The 10,237-nt window shown below is 43.7% G+C and overlaps 1 pseudogene; it reads left to right on the top strand.

Moving 5' to 3' along the window:
* The first annotated feature begins 2,262 nt into the window (after nucleotides 1-2,262).
* On the top strand, nucleotides 2,263-6,498 carry LOC120863518 (annotated as a pseudogene).
* Nucleotides 6,499-10,237: the final 3,739 nt, after the last annotated feature.

Below are 10,237 nucleotides of genomic sequence, written 5' to 3'. Positions count from 1 at the left end.
TCTCCAGGGTCTTGAAATGGTTGCTCTTAAAAAAAACAAAAACAACAAACTTCTTTAAAATTGTATTTTTATCATTGTTATCTGTAAGAGGGTTTCATGATCATTTTAGTCCTCTTACATTCCTGGAAATAGTCCACCCATTTGGTTCCTTTCTGAATTAAATCTGCCTAAAGGTCTATAATAGTCTTTTTATTTCCCCCATTATAAGTCCCTTTTGAAAATTTTTTTTTTGAAAAATATTTTAACTATGTTTATTTTATGGTCTATACACAATTAATATCTAATATAGTATTTCCAGCATCTGAAGTTCTTGGGTGTTGAGCAGTGCTGCTGACAAGTTGTGTCTACTGTCTCTCTCTCATTGAACTTTTTATAAGTAGTTTTTGGATCATGAACCAATGATCTGGAGTGCATTAAACATGGAGAAATACTACATCCTGACTTGAGGGTTTGAATCTGCAAAGAGGTTTTTGTTTTTTTTTTCCCTGGTGTCCAGAGACACCAGTATATGGACCATTATTTTATTAATTTCTATGGCTAGAGACTCTGAGAGGTCAATCATGTAGTAAAAATTTGAGTCTCAGTCTACTTGAGCACAGGCTCATGATAATAAATTCTTAGAGGGACTCTCTTCTGTCTCATAATACAGAGCTAGGGAAAGCCATATCCATAGCCCAGTGGATAGACTTTTCTTGATCCATTTCTTCACTGACAATATAGCTCTTCAAAACTTCTGGTGAGCAGTAGTCTTGATAATAGTTTCTTGCCTACCTCCCACTCGAGTCTGTTGTGTACCCACTTCTCTACAGAAGCTTTAAAGACTTCATCTACTTGATTACCAGAGGGGTCAGATGAATCCCTAGCATTGCCAGTTCCTACTTACTTCTCTGATATTTCATTTTCTTATTTGATTTGACTTTCTATTCTGGGAAGTTTGGAACAGAAAAGTATAGAGAAGAATGTAATAAAGACCTGTATACTCATCACATATTTTTATTAGTTAACATTTTGCCATATTTGTCTGTGTTTGCTGAACCATTGTGAAGTAAATTATATATTACATCGTTAACATTTTACCCCTGAATGCTTTAGCATGCGGGCTTTCCAGGTGGCTCAGTGGTAAAGAATCCACCTGCCAGTGCAGAAGACGGAGGAGACACGCGTTCAATCCCTGGGTCAGGAAGATCCTCTTCCAAGGACATCACAACCCACTCCAGTATTCTTGTTTGGATAATCCCATGGACAGAGGGCCTAGTAGGCTATAGTCCACGGGGTCACAAAGAATCAAACTGAGTGACTGAGAACACAGACACATACACTTTAGTACCATCTACAAAAGTTAGGCTTTTCTCTACACAATCATATTGCTATTTTCATGTTTAACAAACTGTATTAATTAGGAGTCTCCAAAGAGATAGAACTGTGAGAGAGGGAGAGAGAGAATGTGTGTTTGTGGCTGGAGTGGAGGGTGGGGGCGCAGAGAGAAAAAGTACTGAGTAAATGGGAAGAAGAAAATTAAGAAGTTTTACCAGACAGTTCCTTAGAACAAAAAGTCATATTTCTAGACTAAAATGGCCCACCATAAACTCAGCACAGTGAATAAAAAGATCCCACACCAAGGCACATTATTATAACCTTTCAAACACTGGAGGTGTTTGAAAGAAGATGTTGAAAACTTCCAGAGACGAAAAGATGTGATATTCAATTGATCAGGAATCAGAATGGCATCACACTCTTCCTATAAGCACTATATACCTGGGGGACAAAAGAACAGTTCCTTCATGTTCTGAGTGAGAATATTTCTAAGGCTTTCTTACTCAGCCAGACTGTCAACCAAGTGTAAGGTTACAATAAAGACATTTTCAGACACAAAGGACTTTTAAAGTAACTTTTTGCATAACAAGTTGTAAGAAAGCTGCTGGAGGAAGTATTTACAATGTCAGTTCAGTTAAGTCACTCAGTCGTGTCCGACTCTTTGCGACCCCATGAATCGCAGCACGCCAGGCCTCCCTGTCCATCACCAACTCCCAGAGTTCACCCAAACTCTTGTACATCGGGTCAGTGATGCCATCCAGCCATCCCATCCTCTGTGGTCCCCTTCTCCTCCTGCCCCCAATCAGAGTCTTTTCCAGTAAGTCAACTCTTTGCATGAGGTGGCCAAAGTATTGGAGTTTCAGCTTCAGCATCAGTCCTTCCAGTGAACACCCAGGTCTGATCTCCTTTAAAATGGACTAGTTGGGGTCCGGCCGCGGCGCGAGAGCCATGGCGGCTTCTGAGGCGGCGGCGGCGGATCCCGCGGCTCTCGCCTCGGGCGCCCCGGCCGTCCCGGCGGCCGCGAGAGGAGCCGCCGCCGCCTCGGGCCCGTGGGTGCCCCCCGGGCGGCTGAGGGGCAGCCGGCCGCGACCGCCGCCGGCGAGGCAGCAGCCCGCGGGTTCGGCGCCGCCGGCCCGGGAGCTCATCCAGCCGTCGGTGAGCGAACTGTCCCGGGCCGTGCGGACCAACATCCTGTGCACGGTGCGCGGCTGCGGCAAGATCCTGCCCAACAGCCCCGCGCTCAACATGCACCTGGTCAAGAGCCACCGCCTGCAGGATGGCATAGTAAATCCAACAGTAAGAAAAGATTTGAAAACTGTTCCGAAATTCTACTGTTGTCCAATTGAAGGATGCCCTAGAGGCCCTGACAGACCATTTTCTCAATTTTCTCTCGTAAAACAGCACTTTATGAAAATGCATGCTGAAAAGAAGCATAAATGTAGTAAGTGCAGCAATTCATATGGCACCGAGTGGGACTTGAAAAGACACGCAGAGGATTGTGGCAAGACCTTCCAGTGCACGTGTGGCTGTCCCTATGCCAGCGGACTGCATTGCAGTCCCACATCTACCGAACTGGCCATGAGATCCCTGCAGAGCACAGGGACCCACCTAGTAAGAAAAGGAAAATGGAAAGCTGCCTGCGCAGCCGGAAGCTGTCCAGGAAGACCGTTGAATCACTGAGCAAGCAGCCAGTTCCCCGACCAGAGGCTCCAGAGCTAGAGACTTCAGAAATAAAGCTGCTGGCTTCCTTTGAAGACTCTTGCAGCTCTAATGCCAAACAACAGACTCTTCCAGCAGCTCCAAGGTACCCTCAGAAGTTGCTTTTACCAAAGCCCAGAGTGGCTTTGGTTAAACTCCCCGTCATGCAGTTTTCTCCTGTGCCTGTCTTTGTGCCTACAGCCGACTCCTCGGCCCAGCCTGTGGTGTTGGGGGTCGACCATCAGGGCTCTGCCCCCGGTGCCGTACACTTACTGCCCTTGTCCATTGGAACCCTGATCCTTGGCCTGGATTCAGAGGCCTGCTTTCTCAAGGAGAGCCTCCCTCTTTCAAAAGTTGTAAATCCTGTTGCTGTTGAGCCGATTAGCACAGGTATTCAAGTGAACTTGGGTAAAAGTCCATTTAGCCCGTTACAAGAACTGGGGAACACATGTCAGAAGAACAGCATTTCTTCCATCAATGTGCAGACAGACCTGTCCTACACCACACCACAGTTCATGCCATCTGCACAGTGGGCCAGCCCTGACTCCTCTGTGTCATCCTGTTCGCAAACTGATTTGACATTTGGTTCCCAGGTTTCCCTTCCCATTAGTGTTCAAACCCAGACTTTTTTGCCCAGTTCTAAGGTAACCTCATCCATTGCTGCTCAGACTGATGCATTTATAGATGCCAGTTTCCAGCCAGGTGGGATCTCCAGAGAAACTCAGACCAGCGGAATGCAAAGTCCAGCAGATGACCGAGTACAGATGGACCAAGCTGTAATGTGTGGAGACATTTTTGAAAGTGTCCATTCATCATATGGTGTGTCTACAGACAATATTATAAGCAGCAGCTTAGTAGCAGAGACTGTAACTCATGACTTGTTACCTCAGAACCACGCTAAAACTTTAACTCAAGATATTGAGAAATCCACACCAATTATAAACTTCAGTGCACCAAACAGTATGCTTTCGTCACAGAACACAACAGATAATCAGACCCAAACCATGGATTTACTAAGTGATCTAGAAAACATCTTGTCAAGTAACCTACCTGGTCAGACGCTGGACAATCGTAGTCTTTTATCTGACACAAACAAATACTGGACCTGACACCCAGCTCCCATCTGGCCCAACCCAGAATCCTGCAATTGATTTTGATATCGAAGAGTTCTTTTCAGCCTCAAATATACAGACCCAAACCGAGGAGAGTGAGCTTAGCACCATGACCACTGAGCCAGTCTTGGAGTCGCTGGACATAGAAACCCAAACTGACTTCTTCCTTGCAGACCCTTCTGCCCAGGCCTACAGTTGTAGGGGGAATTCTAGCTTCTTAGGCCTTGAGATGTTTGACACACAGACACAGACAGACCTGAACTTCTTTTTAGACAGTAGCCCTCGTCTGCCCCTGGGAAGTATCCTGAAACACTCCAGCTTTTCCATGAGTACTGATTCATCTGACACAGAGACCCAGACTGACGGAATCTCCACTGCTAAAAACCTGCCTGCCCTGGAAAGCAAAGTTCAGTTGACAGTGCCGAGACACAGACCATGAACTCTGGCTTCGAAACTCTGGGGAGCTTATTCTTCACCAGCAATGAAACTCAGACGGCAATGGATGACTTTCTTCTGGCCGATCTGGCCTGGAACACGATGGAATCTCAGTTCAGCTCTGTTGAAACCCAAACGTGTGCAGAACTACACCCAGTCTCCAACTTCTGAAAGCGGAGTCCACATGGGGGATGGATTCACAGTTCCCTTCTGTATTTAGAAGGTGAAGAACAGGGACAACAGTATTAACTCTATTGAATGTAGTCGACGATACAGTTACTTCGATTCTTTGAGGTTCTTTGCCTTTTTGTACTTGTAAACATGAAATTTGTGTAAAAATTTGTGAGTGTATTATAAAGTGTAAGATGTTGATCTGAACATGATTGTTTTTGTGTTACCGACATTTGCCCTTTCAGTGTAGTCTTCCCTTTTTTTAAAAAAAAAAAAAATGTATTTCACACCTTTAAAACCCATCTTGCCATTTACCTGAAGCCAAGCTCACCAGGACTTAGGGTACAAACTTCAAATCTTCAAAACATTTTCGTCAAAGCATGACTGACTTAAATTGCACCTAAAATACTCTTGCCACTGCTTGTTAAGAGAGTCCTGTTCCCTGATAACGCGTAAAGAAGTCTGATGCTGCACCGTCAGATTTAAACACCCAACAGCTTCGCCTGCTTTGACATCTTAGTCTTCCCTAATTTGAAGACACAAAGGAAAACTACTGTTGTCTTTAGCTTCTGAGACAATTTGCATATAGCCAATGCCATCCCTCTACCTGAACTGTTACTGGTAGGAACATAAGTGTATAGTACTTTGCTCACAAGACATGTTGCTGTACAATTATTGCTTAAAGTAGTAGCGGCAAGCACTTAGTGTAAATAGTGATCCTTTCAGTCTAAGTGACAGTAAGTCACCCCGACTATGGAAATGCTGGGCTGTAGAATCACGCGTTAGCTCATCCTGAGTGTGTCCTACAAGCCATCCCTCCTGCACCGTACCGAAGGCCAGGGTGGTGCCCCAGAGCTGCTCCTCAAGGTGCACCCCACCCGCTGAGTCTGAGTTTTGTCGCTCTAAATGTTAAAAAACAATAAAAATAGTAATGTAAGGAGAAAAGGATATTCCCTGTTACATTTCAATACTTTTCATAAGCTTGCTAGGGCAAGAGTGCAATCAACAGGTATAGTAAAGTGAATCTTCTTTTCATCCACCTCTCATTTTCTTCCTTGAATGAGGAAACACATTGGTCTAGCAAGAATAGTGTTTGTGCCTTGAGGATGGCAGTTCTAGAATAGATCGGTCTAAAATACGGCATTCTGCATTATGTTGCTTTGTTTGTTTAGAGAGGGTAATACTGAACGGTCTTCAAAGAAAATGAGGTGAAGATCCAGCACTTCAAGAACATAGTATGTTTTGAGATGGCTGAGCAGTCAGGTACACTTGTAGGGTTTTTTGTATTTAGAAGATCCTGAGTTCTTGATTGTTGGCCAGCTTTCAGGCAAGTAAAAATCAATGCAGTCTGTACATTTTTCTAAGTTTACCCCAAAAAATGCTCTATTCCTTATGAGGCACATGCTTTATGCTGCTGAAGACTAAACCCTCAAAATACAACCTAAGGAAGGAACTAATAATTCATTAGAGAAAATCATTGGTGTTGCTACTAATTCCTATCCCATAGAAGAATTGGTGGTAATGGATAAATAACATGTCCTGCGCAGATGAACTCAACCTGGTAGATAAAAGTTTGCTTGGGTCACAGTTGCCTATGAATGTGGGTTTCAAAACAAACATAAAGCCTTAACTTAGTATTTCATTATGTTTTAGAATCATCACTGCCTTAACGTTTCAAACATCTATTTCAGTTCTCCTAGTAAGGAGAAGTGCATGTTTGTTCTGGCTTTTTGTAAATATATATGCAGTGATCTATGGCTTTAAAAAATCTGTGTGTCTGTGACAATGTTTGTTAATTCAGCCAACTGAATTATTTACAGAAAGTTGAGCATGTACTAGTTCATGTACCAGTAAGAACTGTCCCCGACCCTGAACTTTAGTTCCCTGAATTGTTCTAAGATTATTTGTAAAAGCTGAAAACTCAGTGATTAAAGAAAAGTGAGAATTCTAAAAAAAAAAAATAAAATAAAATAAAATGGACTAGTTGGATCTCCTTGCAGTCCAAGGGACTCTCCAGAGTCTTCTCCAATACCACAGTTCAAAAGCATCAATTCTTCGGTGCTCAGCTTTCTTCAAAGTCCAACTTTCACATCCATACATGACCACTGGAAAAACCATGGCCTTAACTAGACGGTCCTTTGTTGGCAAAGTAATGTCTCTGCTTTTGAATATGCTACCTAGGTTGGTCATAACTTTCCTTCCAAGGAGTAAGTGTCTTTACAATTGTGGGGCTAATTAAAAACAGAGGATTGTATGAGATCCTGGAGTTGCATAACTAAAACAGAAGAGAGGCACAAGAGATCCTAGGAAAATATGGAGGAAGTCACAGAGTGATTGCCCATGGGCTCCAGAGATGACATCTCAATGAAAGTTGAATTGATAAACAATGTGGTTTATTATACTGAGAGTCTTTTTAAAGCTTTGTCAGAAATTTTGGGGTTGAATTAGTGATGAAAAAGTTGAAAATGAAAGAAATGCAAAACAGATACATAAGAAAAGACAAGCAGTCATCCATGGCTTATCTGTAACAGTTACGTAGTTTACAAGTATAAACATTGAATCTTGCACTAATCAGTGATGCCATGTGACTATGGAAGGTCATTGGGATGGGGTGGAGGCTATGACATAGCTGGCTGGAGGGTAGAGAAAAAAGCTAAATTCTTACCTTCCACAGAATGAAAGCAATAGATACTATTTAATATTGAAGAAAAATCAAGAAATGAAGCATCAGCATATTGTTTAGAAAAACAAAGCATCAGAAATAAAGTGAAAGTCGCTCAGTTGTGTCCAACTCTTTGTGACCCCATGGAATTCTCCAGGCCAAAATATTGGAGTGGGTAGCCTTTACCTTTCCCAGGGGATCTTCCCACCCCAGGGATCGAATCCAGGTCTCCCACATTGCAGATGGATTCTTTGCCAGCAAGGGAAGCCCAAGAATATGGAGTGGGTAGCCTATCCCTTCTCCAACAGATATTCCCAAGCCAGGAATCAAACTGGGGTCTCCTGCATTGCAGACAGATACTTTACCAACTGAGCTATGATGAAAGTGCTTGCCTCTGGGAAGCAGGAACCGGGAGTACAATGGGAAGAGGGACAACTGTTTTTTGTTAACATCTTGTAGTGTTATATGATTTTTAAAACTATGTACCTGTGTTAGTTTGATTTTTTAAAATATTGTTTAAATCAAAATTCATCAATTTCAGAATTTTAAATACTCCTTGTAACTAACCGTGACGCATTTCATGATGCATTGTAACATTGCTATGTTGGTAAAGGTCTAAGTCATACTAACTTTTTTCAAGGGTAAGGTGTTGCAACTCTTAAATTTGCATTGTTCAGTGGAGTGGCCATTAGCCATGCATGGCTGTTTAAATTAAAATTAAATTTAAGCTTCAATTCTTCAGTTGCACTGGTCACATTTCCCAGTGCTCTGTATCCACATATCAGTTTAGTTCAGTTGGTCAGTCATGTCTGACTCTTTGCAACCCATGGACTGCAGCACGCCGGGCTTTCCTGTCCATCACCAACTCCTGAAGCTTGCTCAGATTGATGTCTATCAAGTTGGTGATACCATCCAACCATCTCATCTTTTGTTGTCCCCTTTTTCTTATATGGCTAGTGGCTAACGTATTGGACAGCACTGCACTGTCTTAAATCATTCTTGAATTTACCTCTTCCCAGCTCATTGCCATTATCTCTAGGCAGTACACCGTGGAGATTGAAGGTGTGGGCTTTGGAGTAAGACTACATTAGCTCATATCTTACTAGCTGTTTGGCCCTGAACATGTCACGTAACCTCTTAGTGTTTCAGTGTCCCCATCTATAAAATGGGGACACTAATAGCATTATCATGGTCTAGGGGTTGTAAGGCAAGACTGTGATAATGCATTTAAATGAAATGCTTAGTACCATACCTGGCCCACAGTAAGCACTCATAGGTTTATCATCATCATGCCTTGCTGCATATCCCTTCAGCCACTTCTGAGCTCACATGCAGTCCTGGTGGAAAGTCCCCTTTCAAGCTGACAACTTCTCACCTGAAGGCCTAATTCCCTCTTTTTCTCTGCCTGAGAATTTCCCTGGGTGTTATGTGACTTTGCTCAGGTGAGAGGCAGAGAAGCCCAGAAATGCTGGGATTATACCTCTAGTGTAAGCTCACAACCAGAGAAGGAAAGTATTCACTTTCTTTATTGGGGCAATTCTGAGGTGTCTTCTCCGTAATCCTTGAGAGGCTCCCAGGGACACCGAGCCCCCTACCCCCACCCCCACCCTCTATTCCACAGCAGTGATGTGATCAGTGACTCGCCTTTGTCGACCTTCCTCCCATTCCTCTCTTACTTTCCTTCCCTTACTTGTGCTTCTTGGGATCTGCTCCCAACCTTGGTGGAACCCACACTAAGACAGCCGATCATCATCACTACCGCCACCACCATCAATTCTGGTTCTCATTATCTCAAGGCCAAGCTCTTATAGTAGCTTCCTGGCTTGTTTTCCCACCTTCTCTTCCATATTATACGAGAGCTATCTCAGTTTAAATGTAGAGTTATGACTTACCTGCTTAAAGACTCTGATGCTTCCTTCTTGCCCACAGGTGGAGACTGAACTTAGTCCTGCAATAAAGAACTTGAACAAATTCCTAGAGCCTACCTTACCAGCCTTACCTCTTGTTAGTCTTGCTGTACACCATCCTTTAAACATATCATTCTCCTTTGCACTTCTGTGTCTGAACACATGCTGTCTTCTCTGATTGGAGCAATAATAATTGCAGTGCACAGCTGTTAACCACCTACTCTGTACCAAGGAGAGCCCTCTGTAGTCTGCACAGATGAGTTCTTTAATCTTTACCTTTATGAAGAAGGTTTTTATGTTCTCCTTGTATTAGGGATGTAGAAACTCAGGCTTAGGGAAGTCACACTCTTAATAGCAGAGTTTGGTAATACCAAGCTGATATCCTGTATTTGGCAGAAAAGTGGCATGACACAGGCATAGTTTACTTAGAGGAAATCAACTTTACTCACCCAGGAGAGAGAGATTTGGGGGTGGGGTGAGAGACAGAAGGAGAAAGATGAGTAGCGTGGGCGATTCGCCTGCCTGTCTGCTCCAGCATGTGTGCTCCCGGAGGAGAAAGGGTGGCACGGTTCTGCTGTTACCCACATTGTCCTGGGGGCACCTTGCCAGTGAGTGTGACGAGACTGCTTACTTGTTCACAACATTCCTATGACATAGCTGCCTGAACCCTTGCCAAAGACTTCTGAGAGATGGTATATGCATCTCCCTGCAGGCTTTTCAGGGTTGCCTTTGACTGAGTGTGACTTGTTACAGGCTGACTCTCCCCCACCTGATCCAAGAATGAGGTGAGACTCCATGGTCTCGCTTTCCTTTCCCACGTTGCCACCTGGGAGACACCTGCTCATCTCTTCTGCAGCACCTCCTCTGGTAGGCTTTCTCCATCTCCTTTGGGAAGAGCCTTTCCTCCCACCCGGGCCTCTGGGGCCCCCTGTACATGT

This window comes from Oryx dammah, unplaced genomic scaffold (assembly GCF_014754425.2).
Source record: "Oryx dammah isolate SB20612 unplaced genomic scaffold, SCBI_Odam_1.1 HiC_scaffold_5, whole genome shotgun sequence".
NCBI lineage: Eukaryota > Metazoa > Chordata > Mammalia > Artiodactyla > Bovidae > Oryx > Oryx dammah.
This window is presented reverse-complemented; position numbering and strand designations above follow the sequence as displayed.